This window comes from Microtus pennsylvanicus, chromosome 19, assembly GCF_037038515.1.
Source record: "Microtus pennsylvanicus isolate mMicPen1 chromosome 19, mMicPen1.hap1, whole genome shotgun sequence".
Lineage (NCBI taxonomy): Eukaryota > Metazoa > Chordata > Mammalia > Rodentia > Cricetidae > Microtus > Microtus pennsylvanicus.
Window position 1 is genome coordinate 30,191,854 of NC_134597.1, and position 24,536 is coordinate 30,216,389.

Here is a 24,536-nt window from a genome sequence, read left to right on the forward strand (position 1 = left end):
ATCCTCATGAGCAGAGTAGGAATCTGTATGAAATGGAAGATCTTGGTGCATGGAAAGGCCAGGATAACTGAATCCAGACCAAGGCAGAAGTGTGAAATCTCTAAGCTCCTTTGAGATTCCTTTTGGTTCCCTTTACTTCCAGCCTACTACAGTCAGGCGACAAAGAAAACAAACACGTGAAGGACCTCCCCCTCATTGCTGTATCCCCCAAGAGACCTCTTCAGAGCAGAGGAGTCTACAGAATGGAGACAGTGAGTCTCTGGGCCAACCGATCCCTTACAATCTTTCCTGTTTTAAAGGTAGTTAATTCTGACATTCTCATTTCACACCTCAAGCTTCCATCCCCCAAAGCTGCACTTTCTGGAAGCTCTGAGTCCAGACTCAGCTTCACTGGCTCTCTCATTACTGCTGTGTCAGGACAGAACATGCACTTCCTTTTCTACCCTGAGATTTGGAATACGGGACCACTCTAAATATTAAGGGAACATAAATCTAAGAAAACCCATTAGTGGACAAATAATAATATCTAAGAAATTCAGCAAAGCATTTTTCATGATCACATATGTTACATGACATCACTAAAGAGAATTTTACTAAGACAAATGAAGGTCCCCTTTCATTAATAACAGTCACCTGTCTTTCAAACAAGTGTGTGTGTGTGTGTGTGTGTGTGTGATGCTTGTGTGCTGTGTGCATCTGTGTGCATGTAGATGCACTTGCCCACACATGTGTAGAGACCAGAGGTAGCCATCAGATTCTTCTTCTACCTTATTCTTTGTTGAGACAGGGTCTTTCATTAGATCTGGCACTTGGCATTTCAGCTGGACTGACAGGCCAGCGTGATCCACGGATCCCCCTGTCTCCACTTCATGGTACTGGGATCACAGCCGTGCCTTTTATACTTAACAAGCTGGTATTTCAGACTCAGGTCCTCATGCTTGCACAGCAAGCACTTAACCCCCAGAGCCAACTCCCCAGCCTCAGACAGCACTTTTATTGTGGCCAAACTGTCCAAGCTTTGAATGGAACTAAGGGGGGGGGGACCGGAGCCCTCCTGGGGAGCCCTGCCTTGCACACTGGACCACTTAAAGAATTACCTTTCCTGCAGATTAGCCGGCTGCCAAATCTGGTAAATGTCATAAATCTCCAAGAACAGGGCTGCACTCATGAGAAACCCCAGGTGTTTGACCATCTAGGGTGCTGAAATATGCAGGGCCAGCCCCGCTCGTGCCAAATGGGTCACAGCCACCCCTCTGTGCTTGAGTTTCCCAGGCCCCTTAGTGGAACTGCTCACAATTAGCTGCTTTGTCTGTCCCCAAGCCCAGCCTCTCTGTTGGATGTGGGACTGCTCTCAGGTTGATGCGCGCTCTCTCTCTCTCTCTCTTTCTCTCTCTCTCCACCCTCATTTCTATACATGCATGGCAATCTTAATCAGAAGCACATTCATACCCTACAGTTATTCTCAGGGCGTCAGTGAATCCTCGAGAGCTAAGAGGCAGGATGAGCAGCAACCTGGAGAAGCAGAGAACGCAGAAGCTAGGTGTGCATTCTCCGGCTTGCCTTTGCCTCTTCTAGCCTCCAGATGTTCATTATTCTGTCCCTTGGTCTCCTCGACGCAGGAATCAGAATATGATTTTGTTTGTTTGTTTCTCCCTCATGGACTTCGTGATTTAAATCTGAACAAGAATCTTTTAAATGTCTGGCTACTTCTAAATCCAAATTTCTTTTTTCAAACTGTCCTAGCTGGGCAGCCGGTGTGAGCATGTGGGTAGCATGGGAATCTCAGAGGCCCCCTGGTCGTAATCCCCATATCTCAGGCCATCTGCTCACATACCTAGGGGCTCCAATTGGAGAAATCCCAGAAACTTAGAAACTTTACTCACTTGCTCTTTATTTTAGAAACCACATAATATTGCAGTACCACATCGATACAGGCACGAACAGGTAGCTAGTGCCTTCATTTTGTTTCCTCTTTGTCTGTGGATTTCACAGTCTTCTTGAAAGAAAATCTTAATTAAATACGGTATAGACAACCACACATAGGACATTCAATATGTCAACCAGACAGTAGTAAAGGGTGCTAATGGGGAAAGGAAATAAAGTCCTAAGAGGATAAAGTCCAGTTTCAGAATTGCTAGCCTAATAGTACCGAAGGCCACGGAGAAGTATATACAACTTGGATCTGGTTAATTTTGGTGTGCGATGTTTATTTGATTTGCAATGTTTTTAAAGTAAAGTTTCTAAAGTATTTTTTTAAGAAATAAAGTCCTTGTATCATATAAATTACAACCTTTGCCGAAAGAAAATGAATGAAGTGAGGCCCTGGTAACCACAGAACATGTGCACGAGATGGGCATGAATCAGTGCCCTGGGAACGCAGTGTGTAAAGAAAGTCCTGATGAGATGGACCCTTCCTTAAGGAAGTCAGTGGGTGTGGCTGAAGGCTCATGGTGGAGGAAGTGAGAAAGGAGTACAGTGTTTGAGTAACATACTCTTCTTTTACTCCTGATGCTAAGGCAGCAATTCAAGACATTTCCAAAAATAGGAACGTCAGATAGAACACTCCAGAGTCTCCCATGTGCTATTTTATCTCTGTGGCTCTAGATGTGGACATTTGTAAATACTTCAAGCTCATCCTTTTTTCTTCTTCTTTCTTTTCTTTTCTTTTTAATTTTAAGGCAACAAATGGTGAGTTCTTCATCTCCTTTTAACTTCACATCCCTAGGCTTTTCAGAGATGGACCGTGTGTGTGTGTGTGTGTGTGTGTGTGTGTGTGTGTGCGCGCGTGCGTGTGTGTGCGTGTGTAGTGAGTTAACGAGCAACTGGACAAATGGCCATAGGCTTTTGTGGGTGGTGGGAACTAGTACCTTCCCAGGGGTGCTGACACTCGTCATGAAGTTATTAGTACCATGAATTTTAGGGACAGACAACTTGAATTCAACTTTGGCCTTCGTTAGTAGTTAACTAAAGATTTTGAGAAACGAGTTTAACTTACAAAACAAAACCCTTGAATGCCTTATAAAACAGAGCAATCATGTTTCAAGTAAGATGAAGTCCATCATCATAAAAGCAGGTCAAAATGCTAACAAAGAGAACTGACCCGTCCCCAGGGAGCACCCAAGTTTTCTTGTCTGCTTGCCACCTGGCATTTTAACTGCAGGTGTGAGGTCTCCCCTTTGAATATTCCTATAAAATTGCTCTTACACTCCCTGGCTACTGGTTTTTCACTCACCAGTTCACCCCAATCATAACTGAGCTCTTTTTCTTCTGACTTCGTGTAATGGACTACCACATGACTTCTAAAGCAGCATGGATCCTTTCTCCATGGAGGTTGTATTTTAAGACCTGCTGTTTCCTTAACACTGTTGTCAAGGTGTACACCTCTGACACGGGGGTCATTAATCTCCACGCTTTTCTACGTTCCTGTGGGAACAACCGAATCATATATAGGAAATATTTATCAGAACTTCTGCCCCCAGGTGTTCAGTATTACAGAGAGAGACCCTGATTCCCTGCCATTGGTTGTCAAAACTCCAGAGATAGCATTACTTAGATCTTTGGGGGTGAAGCTAAAAATATGACATTGAATCAAGATGAATGAAAAACTGGAAGCAAATGTCTCAATCATTTTCCTAAGACCTCTGTACCTTCATGCTTGCCCTTCTCTGTTCAATATCTATATCATCTATATCTATATATCCACATATATATGTATATATACATATATATATATATACATATATATACATATATGACTTTTCCACCCTCTGGTTGTAGCAACTGAGTTAGAAAATCCAGAATTTTTCCCCTGGGGGAAGGGGTTACATTGTCATTTCATCAGAACCTGACTGATGCTCACATTGTCTCTTGGTGTCCACAAAGGATATTCAAATCTGCATGGATGAGAATAAGGACGTTGCCAAGAGCTGGTGAGTGGGAGTGAGGGGAGGGGAAGGCTGCAGACAAAACCTGATGCCATTTGCCCAAATAGGCCAGGCATGTGGCCTGTTCCCTGCTGTGAGGACCCCTGTTTTGCCAACACTCATGGCAGCATTTAAATAGTGGATTGGTAAGTGATCTAGGCACCGTTCAGTCCACCCTCTGAACTACTGACCTCCCTGGCCTACCCCATCTAAACACACTTCACTACCTAAGAGTCCTCATGCCTGGGTCCCGTGACATTTCAAAAACAAAAAACAATGCCATACAGCTTTCTTAGCCATATGATCCCTTACCATAGTCTGCATATGCCTGTGATGTTCCTGCTGCTTTGGAAAACATAAACGTAATACATCAATATTTAACCAAACACTCAGCAGCTTCGATTGTATTGCTACGATTTATACCATAGGAAGATAAAAACAATACAAAACAATCTTGCCTTTTCTCTTTCTCCTCGTTTTTCATTGAAACTTGCCCGCACACTACAATAAACCCCTTTCCCTAACACATCTAGAAACAATAAAAGGCACAGAGAGAAGAGGGTGGCTCTGACGTCTCAGGATGAAGCAGCACAGCTCAGCGTCGCGTCGTGGATGAGCAGTCCATTCTCTAACTACTCGATCTGCTGTGTTGCAGCTGTAACCGCACCTTCCCGCACGCCTATGAAACTGAGCACTGCTGATTTTTTTTTTTGCATGGCTAACACATACTGCATTGTATTTTTACAGAGGTTAGGAATGCATGCTCGGTATCAAACTTAAATCAATGGCTGAGAGAAGTTCTAAAAGGCAGGGGGCATCTTCAAAGGTGTTTAGATAGAAAAGGGCCAACATCGTTGGGAAATATGACTCTGGACACGGCATAGAGAAAAATAAACAAACTTCTCTGTAGGCTTGCCTTCATTTTCAACTTTGCATTCTACACTTTCTGCTGGCTTTCTGACGCTTGCTTGTCAACTGAATTGCAATCCTAACAGCCGTTGTTTTTCACAAACCAGCTCTCTGCTTTGTCTGACCACGCAGCTCAGCGTGGAGCCAGGCCACAGGGCACCTTGTTATCCTCCCCACACACCCCAAGGTGGTCATTCTTCTAGCAGAGCAAGCTGGGCTTGGGGAACATTCCCTGCTATGAGGTGAACCACATGTGCCCGACTTCTAATGAGTCTTCGTCCCACAATGTATTTTGTGCCCACAGGTGTCCCATTCAGAGCACCCAGGCTAATGAACATCTGTTAGGGCTCGCTTGCTATCGTGTCCGTTACGCTACCCTGCTCTCCGTGGTAGTGAATTATATAACCCGTGCACAGCTAAGCACAGCTAAACAAGCAAAGCAACTTCGAGGTCACCTCCTGCTATCAGCCCCAAACTTGGAGGTTAATACCATTTATCAAACTCTCTTAAGGGCAAGCCTTCTACCTGCTCTTGGCTAGAAGTCAGAGAGATGTTTGCTTTTTAAGAATAACATCTTCTCAATCAAATACGGATTGGGTTCCTCTGTGGTTTTCAAATTGTTTTTGTTTTTGTTCTGCAAAAGGCATATATTTTACTTCCTCGGAGGTCCTAGTCCATATATAAAAACCCAGAATGTTAAATCGTTGTCTCCACGCATCTCTAGCTGCTAATTATAAAATAAATAACCAGCAGAGGTGAAATTTCTGCAGACATTACTAGTGTTCATCATGGTGTTCATCATGGATACCGACTTCTCAGATGGTTAGGGATAACGGATATCCTGCATGTGAATTTAAAATTTATCTGTACCAATGCTGTATTCTTGCACACTGACTACTGTATGAGTGACCTTTGTCTATTTTATCAAAATCAAAACGGTTCTCTTCTCATCTCAATGATGTCTGATATTGACACCTTAGTGGAACTATAACCATATCTTTTGGTACAAAAACATAGGAATCTAGATTTAAATATATGAAAATGACAATAATAAAAGACTGCTTTAATGCTTAAATTATGAAGAACTTAACATAATCTGAAAGTTCTAGTTATAAATTAACTGTTTTTTTTTACATTTTACTCAAAATAAGTTATACCTAAGTAGAATAAATAGAATGATATATTGAACATTAACAGATATTTCTTTGTCATAAAAACATTTTCATAAAAATCCAAATTAAGACAGTTAAGCTTCCGTGTTGAAATAATATGAAATTAACACTTGTAGGTTTGTTTGCTTTGTTTTGCTTTGCTTTCTTCATCCCGGAAATGAAAACATGATAGACTGGGACTGAGGAACCTCTCCACACCCTCATTCCTCACCCCCTTCTCTCCCTCACACACACCGCCCTCTGTCTCTTTGTTCTCTTCTCCACGGTCCTTCATGCTGGCCAATTTTGTGCACGCTTGCCTTTCGTGTACGAAGAATGAAGGCAGGCGCGTTCCATGCTTCTACCCGTGTGTTCTTGAGGCTTGGAAGAGCATATTCCATAAATAGCTTGTGTGGGTAGATAAGTAGATGGACATGTTCTGCTGGTGGCCCCTGATCTCTATTTTAAAACTATGAAACCTACTCAATCTGTTTCTTTTCAGGAGTGGCATAGGGACAGATCCACCGCAGGAAGCTGGTAATATACAAGGTTACATGGGACAATAGAGGTGAGATTCAACCAGACACCAGGGACATCAACTGGGGAAATTACAACTGATCTGTGGCCTATTAAAAATTGTATCTGAGGCAGAGGCAGGCGGATCTCTGTGAGTTCGAGGCCAGCTCTGGTCTACAAGAGCTAGTTCCAGGACAGGCTCCAAAACCACAGAGAAACCCTGTGTCGAAAAACCATATATATATATATATATATATATATATATATATATATATATATATATATATATATATATGATCACTAAAATCCTTCTTACTACTACCTGTAAACGGATAGAGAAACTAAGATATAGGGGAAACTAGTATTTCTTTACTCTGCTGTTATAGAACAAAAACAGATTTGAAGATTTGGGAAAATTTAACAAGACTGATCAGAGTAGATTACTTTCTTGCTCTTGTGGGAAAGTTTGTAGCATGTGACAGTTGCTTTTTCTTTCCTTGGAAAACTGTCAGACACCTTTCTAGGTTTGGATCAGCTTCTAACATTTCACTGTTTAGGACCTAAAATCCCATTAAAGTGATTTTGCTGCTAGCTTCAGTCCCATTGGGGAAAGCGTCTCCTTTTGTCAGGCCTGCGTTCCACATTTACAAGGATTAGTTTGTCTTCTGTCTTTGTGAAGTGTGCTTGCTGCACACAGAGGGTCTCTCAGATAGACACAGTGCCCATGTTGTCACACTTCATCTTACTCCATTTATGATTTGAGTTCCACCTCCTGTTAAATTCCTTCCCCTGTTTTGTCTGCACTTCTCTTTCTGTTGGCCAGTGTCTTCAGATTACCCATTTCTGAAAAGATGTCTCGTAAGTTAATTACTGGATGTCTCGTAAGTTTATTACTGGATGTCTCGTAAGTTTATTACTGGAAGATAGGAAGACAAGCATGCCACATGCCGTGGGGTCTGGGCCTAACGTGAATAAATGATGCATATTTAGGGAAATTGCATGCTACCTTTAGTTCATACACTCAAGTATGAGCTATGTTGTTAGACAACTAGTGTCAACTAATTCAGCCGTGTAATGGGTCCAAGCAAAGTGAAGACTGCCAGTAACTAAAAATTTCACTTCTCTGTCAAAGTTTCCAAGTGCCGCTTATCCCTTTATATGTGGGATGATCCAAGTTCAGTCCCTGGAACCCAAGTACAGGTAGGAAGAGAAAACTAGCTCCACAGAGTTGTCTTCTGCCTGCACATGCACACACATGCACACACACATGCATGCACACACACACATGCACACACGCACACGCATGCACACACACGCACACACATGCACACACACATGCACGCACACACATGCGTGCACACACGCACACACATGCACACACATGCACACACACATGCATGCACACACATATGCATGCACACACATGCATGCACACACACATGCACACACACATGCACGCACACACAAATAATAAATCTTTTAAAGTAAGAATGGTAATGGAACTATGTCGGCAGTGTTTTGAGCCACACCCTCTCTATGGCCTATCTTAATGACTCCCAGAAGGGCCTATGAAGCAGGTGAGACAACTGCCGCACCCCTTTTTTCACACTCGCTCGGCATGGACTTCTTGCCTTTTCAGAACCTCGCTATTCTAATGCATAGAGAAGACAACCATAATCAAGCTCATTGCACAGAAACCACCAAGGAGGATGATGAAGTAAGATATAGGAAAGCAATTTTCCCAACGGCCACATCGTGTATTGTTATTAGCTGTGACTGCCATCAAAGAAAAGTCTAAACAAAGTTTAAACTTCTCTTTAAAATATCAAGGGGGGAGGAGTCACTAGAGACAGAAGATTCACAATCAGACTAGAGTGTACTCACTCTGGAGGAAGTTACCTTATTCAAAGGAACCAAGGAAGGGGCGAGCCTTCAATGAAATCTATTATTTTACCCTCTTGGACCAGAAATTGTGGACTAAAGGCTTTCATCCACAATCACACTAAATACAACAGATTCCAAGCTAAATAGCTTCCTTACAAAATGCCTTGTCTAATCTGCTTCCCCAGGACACATCCTGCCCCCTCCTGAATCACGATTAACTTGAGGCTTGGAATCCAGACAATTCCTACTTCCTGAGCTTTCTTCCCATTTAATCAAACCGGACAAATAAATTTTAAGGAAGAAAAATAAAATCGATCTGTGTCCCTGTCTTCCTGCTCTCACGGAGAGGGAAGAACCTGGAATGGGATGAAGAAAGTGGGAGAAAGGAAGGGAACATCTTGGGTTCCCCACAGGGCATACAGAAGAGCCAAAGTCTTACCACAAAACAGGGACTGTGTTGTTGAAAATCCTCCCGGGATAGGAGCCCTTCACCCAAGAGCATCAGGGCTGCCACCTCTGCCTTTGACTAGAGCCCCAAACAGTGTTTATCACACATACTGTTGTAAGTACTTACTGATCCTAACAGTCTGGCTTTCACTGTCATTCCGGGACTGAATTACCTGACTCTCTTTCCCACGCTGGTTGCTGAAGTAATGACTCTGCCCATGACCAGCAGAAGAAAATTCCTCTGACACAGGAAAATGAACAGTGTCAGGGGAGATGAAAATCTCCATGAGTGATTCAGTGAGCACTTGAAGGGTGGGTGGTCACTAGAATGGCAGATGACTTTCTTATCTCGCCTGTTTTTTTTTCTAGAAGATTTCATATTCATCTGACATCAAGACCTGACTGTAGGGTTTTCTTAAAAGTTCACGGATCCGAGGGACCCCTACATGAAAAGCAGCATCATACAACACATCTTCCAGAAAGTAAAAATCATTAGCGGGGTTTTATTACAGAATATCTTACTGGAGCTTCTAAGGAAGAAGTTGCAGTTATGACTTTGGGAAGTAAGAATATAGTTGGCAGCCAGACTACCACCAACTAGGGGTCACAAGTCTGAGGCCAGTTCCTCCTGAAACTCCCAGGCGTCAAGAACACTGATGAAACTCAGAAACATCTGGGAAGCCTGTGCCCAGCTTCTCTTGCTCAGTTCCAGTGATCATCCTGCCTTAAACCAGGAATACTCACTTCTCCAAATGGACTTTCCGCACAGATTCTCTTTTCCAATTATGACACTAGAATTCCCAGGTTGATTGATCTCAAATCTCATCTGGATTCACTTCTTGCTCGCTAACATTCCGTTGGGGTACTTACATTTCAGATTTTTTCATTTTACAGTGCCTGGCGAAAGGATCCATCCTAACTCCCACTGACACCGAGGCCTTGGCCATTCATCCCATTGTCCACTCAGTCATACAACCAATTGAGATCATGGAAAACATTAACCTTAAAAGACAGGTTAAGTGGGGAGGATCAATTAAAGTAATGGCTTCCGGAAAAGAATGAATTAAGCATTCACAACGCCATTTCTACCTTAAATATGCTCACCTCAATATTCTTCAATCACAAGTCAAAAGATCCTTTCTTCTGGAAGCCTGCTTTGATCCATACTATTAATTTAAATATCTTTCTTATATGCCTTCAGTATGCATATCTAGACCACAGCACTGTTGAATTATTGATATGCCAGCCTGCTGCTCTATGACTAGATTATATAATCTGGGACTGGGAATCAATATATTTATATCACTATTCCTGATGTTTAATGTAGAGCCTGATTGTATGCTTAATACATAGAAAGGATTTGGAAGGGAGGAATAGAGGGGAACATAGAGAGGGAGGGAGAAAGGAAGAGAGAAAGGGAAAGAGGGAGGGAGGGAAAGAGGGAGGGAAAGAGGGAGGGAGGGGAAAAGGGAGAGGGAGGGAGGGAGGGAAGGAGGGAGGGAAGGAGAAAGGGAGGGAGGGAGGGAGGGAGGGAGGGAGGGAGGGAGGGTCATGGAAAGATGGAGGGAGGTCATACTAAATAGAAAACATAAAACCAAAGTGAGTTTTGGGACAAAATAGGAAGTTAATCCTTTTCACCAGGGCAATAAAGACAGTTTTAATGGAAAATATGACAGTTAGGCTAAGGCCTGAAGTGTGAACAATATTTCCAAAGTCTGCACAGTCAGTGGTATGGAGGGTGATGCCCGAAGCACTGCCATTAGTAAGCTATGTGTCTGCTCTACCTCCACTGTACCTTCTCCAGGAACAATCTTTCCTATAATACTTTGACCAAGTATCTTCCCTTGAAAGGGACATTCAGTGATTCTTTGACATCTAACCCAAGCTTAGCCTGCACTGAAAAGGCCACACTATTATTTTCAACATTTCCCCCAATTCCCCTATGACTCTCAAAAACCTGCCACAAGTGGCCTATGCCCCCAAGCTAGACCCTGTGCCCAAAGGCCCCACAACTTCTCCAAATAGTCCCACCAGCCAAGGACCAAGTGTTCAAACGTACAAGTCTCTAGGGGACTTTTCACAGCCAAATCATAGCACTTGGTGCCATTTCTTTCTTCTGCCCCCGACTTTCTGTTGTGTATAATTCAATTCTGCTTTTTGTTTTAAATATTGCCCCTGCTTCAACCTCCCTTTTCTTGCAGAGAAGGTGGATCCTCCTCCTCTGAAAACCTTCGTTAAATGGCTCTAGGATTTTATTTTCGAATTACAAATGTTCCTTTTCTCTTATGAGGGCTCCACTAGGAATCCACAGAGTACAATAACAGATGAGATCTTGTAACAGGAACAATAGCTTGGACAAATATTCTGAACGTTGAAAATCTTTTTTACTGAACCATTCCTCTCAGGATAACCCCCGAGTTCTGTTCTTCAAACAGATACTTGGTTATACAGCTTCTAGGAGAAAGGGGTGCTTATGGTAGATTTAAGATTTAATTCCATGACAGGAATGAAAACGCAATTGCCATTTGTATCTAGAAACCACCTACTTTACCTGTGATGTGAAATAAAACCTGCCACTGTGCATTCTGACATGCTCCTGCCCAATGCGGTAAGAATCGAGCACAACAAAGTGCTATCTATATGTTTCAAAAATTGAGGATAAAGGAACTTGAATGTTTCCACCATAAAGAAGGTGTGTTTGAAGAGCTAAGAATGTTTAACCTGATTTCAACGTTGCACACTGCATCTGTGTACCAAACATCACACAGAGCCTTATATACGTGTGTCGTTTTTATGTTTCAGCCAAAAAATAAATCTCAATTTACAGATACTTCCCACTTCCTTGTTCTATTGATTGAAATAAGGCTCTGGCTCTTCAGCTCTTCCATGCAGTCAGATTAATGATGCCATTAGCTGTCTAGTCCTCCCCTTTGTGGAGGGTATATCATTTTCAATGCCTCTGCCCTCTTTCCTGTCGTCCTGGGGTTTCCTCCCAGTCGCCAGCCCTCCACACTTCACCCTTCTTCCAACCTCATTAATAATAGTCTCCAACCCAAACCATAAAAGACATTTGGAGGGATAGAGCCCCGATGCTTCCTGTAACAGAGTGACCTCGTTGCACACAACAGGCTGTAGGGCGTGGAGAATCCATCGCCTAACCTTTCCCAGCCTCTCTTTGTCCGTGCCCCACTGTTGGGTGTCCAAGCTTGACAGTGAATGCTTTCCAATGGGAAACTGTAGCAGGATTTTTTTTTCCCATCCTTTGGTCCCCATTGTATGTTCAGCTGCTCTGTAGCTTGCTGCTAATCAAAGCCAGGGACTCGCATACACAAACAAGCACAGCATTGTGGCTGGAATACAGCAGGTCTGACAATTGCGTCAGGTGATAGCAGGGTAGGGGATCAAACAGCAGCTCCCGGCCACGCTCCTACCACCAGTCCCAGATGAGCCCTCTCTTCAACACAGTCATGTTGAAACCACCATGCCAGGCAAATGGATGCTTGTGAAAACAAGTAGACATGAAACCGGATGCCATAATATGCAATTAGGGAGGTCTGGGCTAACAGCAACATTCATTATCCAGGACTGTGTTCTACAAACCTTAATGAGTTAGAAATAAATTAACAGTGTGAGAGCCTTTGTGTTGGATCTGGCTATGAAGCAGAAGGGAAGACGGAACTAAAATACTTCCAATATCTGTCATAAAATGGGAGATGGAAGCAGAAGAGTGGTATCGAATGTCTTTGTGTTCAGCGGACTTAGACTACAATGTCAGTTGCGAGTCCAACCACCTTCCATGGAATGGCCGACCTGAGATTCGACTCCTTTATTTGGGAGCTGTCTTTATCCCACAGGGTTATTGGGAGAATTTAGTCCAGAACTTAATGCAAAGATCTGAGAATGTGCCACCCACTATAGAGAAATCACTCAGTAAGTACTCCTTGTAACTGCTGTAGCTAAAGAGGGCTCAAAAAAGAACAAAGATAGAAAGCAAGAAGAAAAAAAAAGTCAAGGTGTTAAGAATTATCTGGTGGTAAGGGACAAAATCCACTCCTGCCGCAGCAGTGCCAAGGAGCAACGCTTCAAAGGCAGTGGTGGGCCCTACGCCTACGCCTCTATTCATATCTTTGGGCAGAGGAAGAAAAGCAGGGGCGGCAGCAGCCAGTGTGAAGGCCAGATACCATTATCTGTACTCAGTAGGAGGAGGCGGGGCTCTGGGTGAGGGCAGCATAGGTACTAGGACCGTCCTTCAAGCACAGAGGATAAAACAGGAGAGAGAGAAACTTAGGTGCCAAGAAAATAAGCACCCTTGCCGCAGTTTTCAGCCTAAACAGCCAGAGATGAGTGAATAGGGGATACAGAAGCTACACAAAGGGCCGATCCTATGCCCTTCTAATAACAAGCATGGACTGAGTGTCAATTCCATTCTAGTTCAGGCAGTGATATACTGAACGTAGTCCAACACATGTTGCTAGCCATGTGGTAGACAAAACAAAATGTAGCTTTAGAACTCAAAGCCACTGGGACTCGTGCTTAGTAGAGCGGCTTCCATAAATACAAGTATCTAGTATCCAAGACAATCTAACAATTGAAAGTGCTTCATATAGAAACTTCCAAGTGGAGATAATTTCATTTAGAGGCTGTGTCATGGCATATATTTCAAGATCTGTGAATTTGCTTTAGCGAAAGGCACGTTTCTATGCTCTGTCTTTCTAGTGTAGACCTTGATGGACCCTCAGCGGCACATGACCCTCCTTCTGCATTTCAGTAAAAGTCAAATGTACCTGATAAACCAGTTTCATCCTTTCTCCACGTACACCCTGAAAAACTTTACTAGTAGTTTTCAAAACCTTCCTGAGAAATATATATATATGAAATATGTATCTATATACATATATATTACATATATATACACATGTATATGTTATATACATTTCTCTAAGTCTCCAATTCCAATCCCAAGGGTTCTGGGCTCATTTTAGGTTCAGAACTTCTGCAGACTACATATGAATATTCTAATGTTCTCAATAAAGTGTGATTTTCTTTTAAATGCTACCAAGGATCAAGGTAAGCCATCCCCTGTCAGGTTTCAAGGGCAACAACATCCATTCCTGTTCGAGATAAACAGCCTCTAATTCTTAAGCTGATATTCCTTGCTAAAGAAGAAAACTCACATTTTCTTTTGTGAACCCCTCTCCAGTTGCTCGTGCCTAAGGTCCATGGATGATGATGAAAAAAGTCGCTATTCCTTGGTATAGATTTTTAATATCAAATGAGGAAGGAGGCAACTTGAAATGAGAAGGTAAAAGAGCCATATTTGCTTTTCATATTTGTATTTGAATTTTTGATAAACTATCCAAGCATAAACTTATGAGTAGAAAGAAAATAGCACTATGTACTACATTTTGGTATATACAAATCGAGGCATACAACAATGCCAGAAAGAAATAGATTAATGTACATCTGAGCCCTGGGCTGAAGGGGACCCCCTCTGTGCTCCAGCTCAGGGAAGGAGATCCCCACTCTTCTTTTACATAATTATCCATTAGTGAGGGTCTGGGGGTACACAGAAGGATGAAAAAGATGAGTAGGGGAGCAGCTTTAAGAGCCAGTTCTGGGTCCCACACCTAGGATGTGCGTGTCCTGATTAAGGCAGGAATTTTACAGGCAGAGCTGACACTACTTTGTCTACAAAAACTCCTTCCGGGAAGATCAAGGAAATGACAGGGCTGCCCACTCCCCAGTGGGAGCCTGGCTTCATGGGATTGTCATAGCAAGAGGTATCTGGATCCAGGATATTGGGAAAATGAGCAAAACAAGCCAGCGCCAGAGCAATTTCCCAACAAACACCACTACAGCAGACAGACCCAGACCCAGAGGGCACAATGGCATGCTCCGGGTCACTTGTCTGATGTGGAAGAACCTTCCACACTCTTTAAATAGAATTTTTCTGAGTTCTAAAGTTCCTTTCTACAGGTTTAAAGCTGACCTCTCTCCCACTCTTGAATGTTCCCCTTAGACCTCTGCTCAAATTCGCCTTTCTTTCTTTCTTTCTTTCTTTCTTTCTTTCTTTCTTTCTTTCTTTCTTTCTTTGTGTGTGTATGTGTGTGTGTGTCTTCTTTGGAGCCGTCTTTGAAGTCAATGGCTCCCATTTAGCCTCTTGCAAGAAGATGAATCATTAGAAACCCACAGAGCCAAGCTACACTTGGGAAATGTCTGTTCAAGAAGAAATTGGTAGAAATCCACATCTACCCATTTATTCTGCTGACCTGTTTTTGATCTACATCTCCAAGCCAAATTCATTCACGACAGCCTTGAAGTCCATCTTCAAATCCACAGGTATCATATATCAGAAGGGAAACCACCCTTTCCTCACCATCAAAACAAGACTCTATTTACAAAGAGTGGAAACCACTGGGGCTATAGTTGGTGGGAATCCTAATACTGGCTTGGACTAGAAAGGCATTTGACTTTCACCCCTTGCCTGTGATCAACAATGTGGTTGTCAAATCCCAATTTGATCCAATTCACTTTCAACTAGAGCCAATTGTCCATTAGTCACTCCAAATAATAACAGAGCAAATAAATAACTCCCCTGAAGGCTGCCAAGCCCTGGAGCGACAGGCATCAAAGAGGTCTGCTGGCCTTGGAGCCTACCCACCTGCAGTGAACTAGAGGCACCCTGGAACCCTGGAGCGGCTCAGAAGTTTCCCAGGCTCCAGGGACCAGCTGAGGAATTAGATGAGTCCTGGGAAGGACCATGCAGCTGTGTCTTCCCTAGGGCGACTTTCTGTCTTGGCTACAGGGAAAGGGTCCTTCCGGTAAAAATGGAACACAATGTTTATGCAGCTCGACTGTGAATTGGTACATGCTAATTCTTCAAAATCATTCATTCTCATCTAAAAAAAAAAAAAAAACAACTATCCTGGTCCAAGACAGGGCCTCTTCTTGTTTACCACATCAGATTTTTGACTTGAATTTTTCTGTTTCCATCATTTTAATAAGAATCCATAACTCACTAAGCAATTTTGCGGTTCCAATTTACCCCTATCAAGCTAAACAAATTGAATTTCCATCTTAATTAGCTCATTTGGTGGAAACAAATGTACATGTTAATGGATATATACATGTTAAAATATTGCATGAGGCAATTACAGTGTTGATAGAAATGAAGGGCACACTATTATGCATATGACTATTTTTAAGTCACACCAGAAGCACTGCAAGTTTGTCAGAGTGATAATACATGGTACATGTTCAAAGAATATAAGTTTTTCTCATAAAATTTAATCACCCTGCTACATGAATATGTTCTTCTAGAAGAAATAAACATATTTCTTTAGGCAAATCTTTTTTCCTGATGAGATATAGTGGAAGCTGGGCAGTGGTGGCACACACCTTTAATCCCAGAACTTGGGAGGCAGGGGCAGGCGGATCGCTGTGAGTTTGAGGACAGACTGGTCTACAGAGCGAGTGCCAGGACAGGCTCCAGAGCTACGGAGTAAACCCTGTCTCGAAAAAATACAAACAAACAAACAAAAAGATATATAGTGGAAAGTTATTTCATATGGTTTAAATTAGTCAACTCACAAATTTGATCTGCACTGAGTGCTACTTGATAGTTCACATATTCCCCAGACACAAATCAACAATTAAATCTCTAGGGTAAGCTCAGAAAGAAACGAGAAAAGGAAGACAGAATTTATGATATTCTTCCAAGACTTAAACATGCACTTTGGGTGGAAACTAACGAGTTGCCTACCCTCTTGCCTACAGAACCATCAGGCTTCCTCATTCGAAGTGCCTCTAAAGAACTACGGGTCTCATAGGAACGGAGTTTGGGTTGTTTGTTTTATGGTAAGGTTTCTTTTCTTCTTTTTTAGAAAAAAAAATGTGAAAATTTAAATCAGATTTCCTAGAGTTTTAGGGCGTTCTTATTTTTAGGCCAAAAATTCTAATCATGGCTTATAGGGCACACTGGATCAGCTGTCCACTAAGCACACATACAGACACTATATGTTGGACTCTATGTTAGAAGAATGCTTTCGCAATCAGAAGCAAAGCCCTGTGACTAGGACGTATCACTGTCTACATTCTCAGCACCCGAGTGAGGTAGGCTATTCTGAAAACATTGTTCTAAGTCTTTGGAAAATTTCCACTTGTTTTATCTTAAAAGATTTTCTCTGTTTCATGGGATTATTACCAAATTGTACTCACTATTGATTTGAATCTGAGCTGCCTTTTCTGTGGGCATCTGAAACTCTCTTAGGGTGTCACACAGAAAGATGGTTTCTGCCCTTCTTCTATTATAATGCAGTAGAGAACAGGAGAATGGTGTGCTGGATGTCCAAATCCAGATGTGAATAACACTAAGAAAGTCTTTCAATAGTAAGGGCAAAGTCTACCAAACGCTTGTAGTAAGTTCTCAAGGAAAATCTGGGAGATGGCACTTGAATCCCTTTCTTCCTTGACAGAGGACTCCACCAGAAACAGCAATCAGGAGAACCCCTGTGCATGTGGCCAGGCCACGAGGACAGTATAGGAGCTTCAGCTGATGCAATATCAGATCATACGATAGCTTTTAAGAGCAATCAAACACTGAAAACCTCTGGCCACGAACAGACAGACACAAGCAAGTTTTGCATGAAGCAAGAAGGTTCCCCCAAGGATCCTCATGGGTTTTATTAAGCTATCAATGCCATATGCAGAAAGTTATGAAAAAAACAGCCATTTGTCACACGAACTTAGATGCCTTGTCACTTAAAGTATGATCCCCAGGCCAAAGAACTGTGGTCTCCCAGAAGTCCTTTGATATGTACAGTTCCTAAGGAAAATTAGGGCATCAGAACCTTCATTCCAGAAGAAATCCTTGGACAACGGCCTGAACATGAAAGTTAGGTGGTATGTGTACTGTGCCAAAAACTCTAAAGACCTTAATGTGGCGAAAATAACCAATTGAAAATCTAGTGCGTGCCCTTCCAGACTCTTATGAAGGATCTAGAACCCCAGCATTTAATACAAGACACCATGCCCTGTTCACTTTAGCCTCTTTTGGGATTGTCTTCCCACTTTTTTTTTTTTTAAGACTGTGACTCAGATTTCCCTTTCTTGTTTCTTGTCACACATCCTTCCTCCTCCTCACTTCACTGGATCAAACTTACCTTCTGGCGTCTTTAGCAGTCTCTAGGTGTCCTGGGATAATGACAATGACAGCAGCAAATAGGGACATGGCAAAGACAGGATTTGCTTGCCTGGGTGTTAGTAACATGAGCTCCTGTTTAGCAGGATGGTTTATAGCTTGGGAGAGCTTCACTCACTGAGGAAGCAAAGTGTGTCATCAGCATCCCCCCCCCCACTCCAAGCTTCCTTCCCCCCAAAACGTTTCAAAAAGCCTGGTAACACATTCATCAGCTCACACTGGGCAAATACAGGACAAGAGTCAACTAGCGGCCTCTGAATCAGAGACTCTGCTTTTGATTAGGAGTTCCCTGTATGAAAAATGCTCTCCAAAAGTGGATGGGAAAAGTCACTCTCTTTGGAGATCTCAGTTGCCAAATCTGCCAGGCCTTGAGCATGATCAATTTTTGCACTGCATTTAGTGAGAAAAGACAGCGATCTAGGAAAAGAAAAAGGCATATTCTTTGGAGAAGCAGGAAGCGTCATGTTGGGAGTGTTGGAGAATAGACCATGAAAGATGAGAAGAGGGAAGGAATCAGCAGAGAGGGAGGCCTGTGTTTGATACTGTCCATTACCAGACTCCCTATCGTATAGTCTGGTTGTATGAGTCTATCTCTTTACACAGAAACTCTGGATGGACTGCAGAAATCGGGATGCTCACACATCAAGTTAATCCAATGAACACTGAAAACAAGGACTGGCTGAGTGGTGGTGCACGCCTTTAATCTCAGCACTCGGGAGGCAGAGGCAGGCAGATCTCTGTGAGTTGTGGGTTGGAGGCCAGCCTGGAATACAAGAGCTAGTTCTGGGACAGGCACCAAAGCTACAGAGAAACCCTGTCTCAAGAAAGAAAGAGAGAGAGAGAGAGAGAGAGAGAGAGAGAGAGAGAGAGAGAGAGGGAGGGAGGGAGGGAGGGAGGGAGGGAGGGAGGAAGGAAGGAAGGAAGGAAGGAAGGAAGGAAGGAAGGAAGGAAGGAAGGAAGGAAGGAAGGACTGTTCTCAGTTATTTGACCTCATATATATTGGACTTTAGGTCTTATTTGAGAGGCTAATGGGAAATAAATTCAATTAACTAAACAAAAGGAGAGATGGTCATACGTGAAAAAACTCTAAACTAGGGAGTTTAAGATATTTGTTCTGTTGCAGATACATTTTTTTAAAAAAAAATATGTATACAGTGTTCTTCCTGCATGCCAGAAGAGGGCACCAGATCTCAATGTAGATGGTTGTGAGCCACCATGTGGTAGCTGGGAATTGAACACAGGACCTTTGGAAGGGCAGCCTATGCTCTTGGCCTCCTCTGAGCCAACTTTCTAGCCCACAGATACATTATTGAAAGAAGCCATATTCCTTCCATTAAGCACACCCTATTCAGCCTACATGAATAAATTGTTACAGAGATACAGGGGGCAAGTAGACTTTTGAAATTCTGAGAAGCAATGGCCTCACAGCTAGACTCGAGTTGTGATGAAAATAGTACATTGAGTTGTTCTAGAAGAGCAGGAATTCTCTCCCCATGCTAGAAGCCATGGCAATGTAAAGGACAGAGGAAGGTGGAGTGTGAGGCAGGCTGGACCTGTAGATTTGGAGGTGTTCCCTCTGGAAGACAGAGGGTATCAGCAACAACACAGAATGCTTGTTGTGAGGCCTGGGGATTGGGTCAAGGACATCATGGGATGGAATCAGCATTTAGAAGTAGAGATGAAGGGAGAAGCAGAGGAGAGAAGAGAGAAAACTTTAAATGTCCACATTTGGAAGCTCACAGGGGGGTGGGGATCAAAGAGAAGGCAAGAAGGTAAGTATCCAAAGAGGTTGGGGATCATGGGGATCACAAGAGAGGATATCAGAAGAGGGCGGGGCTAGCAGCCAATGTAGGTGTGTGCTAAGCACAAAGAAAGGCAATTTGCCACGGGATGAAATCACCTATGGCTTTAAAAGATTGTTTTCCCCAGAGTCAGGTGAGGGAATAATGGTCTGTGGTTGATTGGAATCTGTTTTAGGTGAATTTCTATTAAAGCGTCTCACAAGATAACCCTGCTTAGGAGACGGGTGTATGAACCAAAGGCTAGAGCATGTGAATGTGTGATTTGATAAAACTGGGGCCGGATGGTCAGTACCAGGACCGGTGTTGTTCAAACTTAACACAAAGTAGACAATTTCTGTTGCTATTGTTCTATTTGTGGAGTTTAAGAATCTAAGGCTTCTACTCTTAGGAATCCCGCCTTTTCTTTTTCTTTTTGAGATGGGAACCTACCTAAAAGTCACTACAATAACCAGACTCTAACTGAGAAAGATTAAATTTTATTACTCAAAATGTCTCAGGCATGAACTATTGACTATGCTACATTGTTCCTACCCATTCTTATCCCATGGGGAATCACAGTGAGTGTGAGCCTCAAAGCACAAGCGCTACCATAGTTACAATCTTCTCCAATAGTGCTTGCTCACAGATACCCTTTAGCCAAAAGCACCTCCCAGTGTCATAAAAGGGGGGTTACAGTTATTGATGTAGAAAGGTTGTAACAACAGCATGCAACCTGCTATCTACAAGTCTGGCTTGTAGCACCTAGAAAAAAAAATGGCCCAACAAATGGTAACTCGGACAGGCCCTGAACACCAAGAATGGAAGGACTTCCCCATGAAAAGCCAAGGCACAAATTCTCCACAAGCTAATTGACCCTGGATGGAAAAAGCAGGCCCCGCTCCCATAGAAGAGGGGGTATACACATGCGCCTTCTTTCACCCTCGCTCCCAGGGAGAAAGGGTGGCCTGTGCCAGAGGACACAAAAGCATTTCCATTTGTGCATCCGATGGACCTCCAGGGAGAAAACATTCCTCCTCCACCTCAGCTTTACCTGCAAAGCACAGTCAGAAGCGGCTCAGGGATCCGCCTTGGATGATCCAGTGTAAACCAGACTGAAGGTAAGTCAGGGGAACTGTCCCATGGTCCTGGGTAGTCTCAGTTGGGCCTTACCATCAGTACAGGGTCAAGGACAAGCCCCTTGCTACCACCATGTTGCCATATTAGGAATGTAAGTGTTTGGGAAGCTGCCATTTATAACCTTAATTCTGACTTCAACCTACTGCTGACTTCACACCATGCCATCCAGATCAGGCAAACCCCGTGTTCCAGGGAACACACTGAGGAGCAATAGACTCAACACACTACAAATGCCAGGTGGGAATGCCACTATCATGAGAAATCCAGAGTCTCTCCAAGAGAAAGGAAAAACTTGAAACCTAAAATATTTGATTTGTAAGGTTAACTTTGTTGATATACGCAAACTATTCAGGAGTCTTGTGTTATTTTTAGTGACCAGGTCTTGTTAAAATGCAAACTAGATCACTGGATTGCAAAATTAAATAAATAAGGGAAAAGTCAGATATTATTACATATTACTGTTTGTAAAAAACCAAATAAGAAGTGTGAAAACTGCCAAGTGGTGGTGGTGCATGCCTTTAATCCCTGCATTCAGGAGGCAGAGGCAGGTAGATCTCTGAGAGTTCAAGGCCAACCTGGTCCACAGAGCGAGTTCCAGGACAACCAGGGTGACACAGAGAAACCATCTCAAAAAGAAAAAAAGAAAAAGAAAATGAAAAGTTTGACTAAATGAGCTTGTTTTTGGTTTCCAGTGTTATAAAAGAAAAGGGTCCAGGAAGACAGATGATTGCATATTATATAGTTACATGGCACACACAACACGCAATACAATGTGCAGTCAAATATATTCTCTTCTCATCCCCCATGGGATATCATTTAGGAGTCAGATGGCTAAGGCATCATGTAGACAGTAGGTCTGACTCTCTCACAGCTCTGCCTTTGAGGACATAACATGCTTGAGCCACAAACAAACCCCTTGAATCCAGAATCCAGAGGAGCTACAGTTCACATAAAGGCGGGGTGAGGGTGAAGAAGGCCCTACCTACATAGGCAGGCGGTTCACCAAGGGAGAAAACTGTCTTGACCTGGGTCTGTGAGTAGCAGCAGAAAGATTGCCTTCTTCTAAAGACTTACATTTTAATCAGAGAATTTAAATTTCAAAGTTTCTTATAGTTCGAAAGAAAAGTATTGGGGTTTTAAAATAAAATGGTTTAAAAACCACATCCTCTCATTTCAGTGACAAACAACCACAGTTGGCAGTCTGAAATAACTCAGATCCTAGAGAGGAGTGAGGGACCACATTCACCCTAATTTCCCTTGAATTTAAGTGGACTATAAGTGTTTCTAATGACTTGGCCTTGAAGGCACATAATTTACTTTAAAGCGGACATAATGAACCCCGGAAAGCACCAGCCTTCTGTTCTGTGTTGGCCGACTACTCTTCTGTTTCATTCTCATTACCTTTTAATATTCCCACAAAACAATTCATTCCCAGACGATCAAAGGGCTAAAGTGGGCTCCGCCGTTTCATCAGCTCCACATTTGCCTGGGATCATAAAAGTGTTCCATTATGTTGCTAGTTCAAAAGCTTTGCTTTGGTAGTTCCTGAAGTGCCTCCCAGGCCCTTTCCTCCAACACACACACACACACACACACACACAGAGAGAGAGAGGGGGGGGGGAGGGAGAGAGAGAGGCAAACATGCATCCACTTTCTTAAAAAATACTGGACAAAAAAAAAATCTTTGGTAGTCCCAGGAGGAAAGATGCTGAACAAGAAGAACTTTCTTACTTTGTTCTTCCCCAAAGTGTTCATCTCCTCCTTTCAGGAGCCAACCACTCGATTTCCAGGGCCTCACTCTGTCCCTACACCTCTAAAGTCCCTGTTAAAGGGAAGATGGGAATGAGTTAGCTCTCTGTATATAATCAAAAGTGTGTTCTTGTATTCACGTGCCACAGCATATTCCATAGAAGTGTGTGTGTGCGCGCACACACACGCCTGTGTAAGAGGAGAGGAGAGGCTGTGTTTTGTGCACAAAGGAAGTGAATACATTCTTCTCAAAATACATTATGATAACTTAATTGAAACATCACCTCAAAGATTCTGGGTATTTGCCAAACTAGTCTTGCTCACATCCCTGGGTTCTTTGGATGAAATTGAAAACCTAAGTGCTTGTGTGCCCGTTCGTTAGTATAATTGGCACTCCCAAGAAAAGGCAGAATCCAAAGCATGTCTTTGAAACTTTGGACTGAACTGTTTCTAGAACCCGTTCCTGAGCTGGCAGGTAGGATAGGGAGAGATGGTCTTCTGTCAGCAGACACAGGAGGGGCAGACCGCGCCGCGCGTGTACCACACCTAAGCGGCAGCAGTTGGCATTTGGCGAGCTTGGGGCAACCTGAGAAGTGGAGGTACGGAAATGAGAGCTGCCTGATGGATTCTTTCTTTCTTTCTCTCTCTCTCTCTCTCTCTCTCTCTCTCTCTCTCTCTCTCTCTCTCTCTCTCTCTCTCTCTCTCTCTCTCTCTCTCTCTCATCTATCTATCTATCTCTTTACTGGGTGGGCCAGACACACCCACCAAAGCTCCAGGTTTTACAAAGAGCACAACTGTATCCTCTCCCGCGCTCTGCCTGCTCCAGCAGGTAGCAGGAACGCCATCCCCACGCACTCTCCACAACACAAAAGCTGCTTTCCTTCCTCTCATACGAGCACACCCTCACTGGCCGAACTCGTTTACCACCCCCCACCCCCCCAATTTCCCTCGGTTAGTTTGCCTTCTGGAGCAAGTCGGCTTTGAAAATCAGTCCCATTAGCCAACTCCAGGCAGCTCCTCTCAGCCTCCAACCCCCACGGACTGCAGATTGCCAGGAAAGTGGCCTGGGGGTATACACACTTCACCCGGGACCCTTCGGAGAAATCCACAGGGTGCCTTGCACTTACTTTGGCTTGCAGATGTCCTCGCTGACTTGCAGGCTGCCTTTGTTGCACGGTGCAGGGCGAGGTTTCTGCAGCGGACTCCAGGTACTGCTGGCTGCTGCTCCTGCCTGGGCGGCTGCGCTCTCCCCCCCTTCTGGATGGATGACTCAGTGCTTTCTTTCTTCCCCTCGCTCCACTTTGGATTTTCTTATGCTCTGGGGCTTCCTTGGCGGGATTTTTGGACGGGAAGGCGGGGAACCTGATCCTGCCTTGACTCAATTACACCCTGCCAAGGAGGGAAATGGAGAATGGGAGGGTTGAGAGGAGCCGGCGGGGAGAAGAAGCAGGCTGTGCGAGGGAGGGGGAGTGCTTTGCCCCCGAAATCTGATTGGGAAGCTTATGAAAAGCAGGCTACTCTGGGGGCAGGCTTTCCCCAAACGAATTTGCACGGAAAGACGAGGGAATATAAAACTGTTTGTTCTTAACATCCACCCCGCACGATATTTCTTTAACAAATTCCCAAGCACCATCATTTTTTCCTCTCATGGCTCCATACCTCGACTTATCAAGTCGGTATCTTAATTGGAAAACCGATGGTATTGTAGACTACAGTTTTGGTCCCACGCTTTCTTTCTTTCTTTTTTAAAGCATGATATACTGAGGGTAGGGGGAGTTATGTGCGAACGCAGCTCCCCCTTGCTCTTTCTCTGGATCCCCAAAGACCTTCCCCGCAGGGA

The 24,536-nt window shown here is 43.5% G+C and overlaps 1 protein-coding gene across 1 annotated transcript in view; it reads right to left on the reverse strand.

Annotated features, from left to right (window-relative positions):
• Positions 1-24,172, reverse strand: part of Ptn (pleiotrophin) — an 85,282-nt gene extending 61,110 nt beyond the window's left edge. Inside the window, exon 1 of the mRNA XM_075953821.1 lies at positions 23,824-24,172. The gene's annotated coding sequence lies outside the window, so the exon portion shown is untranslated. The remainder of the gene's footprint in view (positions 1-23,823) is intronic.
• Between the last annotated feature and the right edge of the window lie 364 nt (positions 24,173-24,536).